This window comes from Trichechus manatus, unplaced genomic scaffold (genome assembly GCF_000243295.1).
Source record: "Trichechus manatus latirostris isolate Lorelei unplaced genomic scaffold, TriManLat1.0 scaffold00031, whole genome shotgun sequence".
Lineage (NCBI taxonomy): Eukaryota > Metazoa > Chordata > Mammalia > Sirenia > Trichechidae > Trichechus > Trichechus manatus.
In genome coordinates this window covers 9,211,907-9,213,170 of record NW_004443967.1, presented here as the reverse complement: position 1 = coordinate 9,213,170, position 1,264 = coordinate 9,211,907, and positions in this window count along the sequence as shown.

The following is a 1,264-nucleotide window of genomic DNA, read 5'->3' as shown; positions in this document are numbered from 1 at the left end:
GCAGGCGTGAATGCTGCGCACGCGTCTCCTGTGCTGCAGGCGTGAATGCTGCGCACGCGTCTCCTGTGCAGCAGATGTGTCCGCTGCCACCCCCCTGGCTTCACACCCTGCTTTCTGTCTGGTTGCAGATTTGCACACATAAATAATTCCTCAGGAAGAGTTTGCACTTGCATCACCTCGCAATATTTTGTACTGACCAAAAAAGGGATTTGAAAGTCTGTCAGCACAAAAGGATTACTTCAGAATGTGGTCTGTACACGTACTAGCAAAGATAACGGTGATCTAGCAAACAGAAGTGGTTTCTGCAACTGTAATGTGAGCAGGAGCACTTGTATCATAGTATTTAAATAACGCTGTTTAATTGACCAGTGTACCTGTCCAGATTTTGTCATATTATTGAGGCTGGCTGTATTTTCTTCTATGTTTGTTTTCTGTTGAACAGCAGCTAATTATTTCTGTGATTATTATGCAAGCATTACTGCCTTTGAGCTAAAATTCAGTTTTTTAATAAGCAGCTGTTATTAAAATAACTGATCACTGTTTTATGAGTACACACTAATCTGAGATATTAAAAACTTTACAACTAAAAAAGCAAAACAGAGAAAACCTGTATTAGCTCTCTGGCCACTGTTTGGATGTTTTGAGTTGGTTTTTCTATGGTGTCTCATTAAGCTTCTTAGCTTGGAGTCTTACGTTTACTTAGTCCAAGTCTGGGCCTCTTAAGGGGACTTTAAAATTTAAGGTCAGAATGTGAATCCCAATACTGACACCTGTTGGAGTGTATAGGACCTTTGGGGCTATGATGACTGTTTTTAATAAGAGCACATCAGATGCAGGTCACTTTTATCAGAAGGAAATGGAAGGCACAGAGTTCATGGAGAGAAGGCCCTCCTGTTACTTTCATTACCTGTTGAAATTTGCCCCAGCTTCTGGCCACCAGAATAGACGAAAGAAGCCCTATGCCTTCACAAGGGAAGTGATTCCTATTCTGTCCCTACTGTTTCTTAACTGAGTCACTGACATGCCCCCTTCCACTGCCTGAGACCTGATTTTGAGTTTGAACCTCTTCCCAGAGCCAAGTGGCACAGTCAGTACATATTTCTCCTTGTCGATGGAGCAGCTGCGGGAGAATGAAAGTAAGTGCTGGTCAGAGGTACATTTTCCTAGAACCCTCCTGTGTGCTGCACCATGCTGGCTGGAAATTAGCTTGGACTGTCTTGTTTAGAAAAATGTTAATGGCTTACAATTCTGGGAAATTTATAAT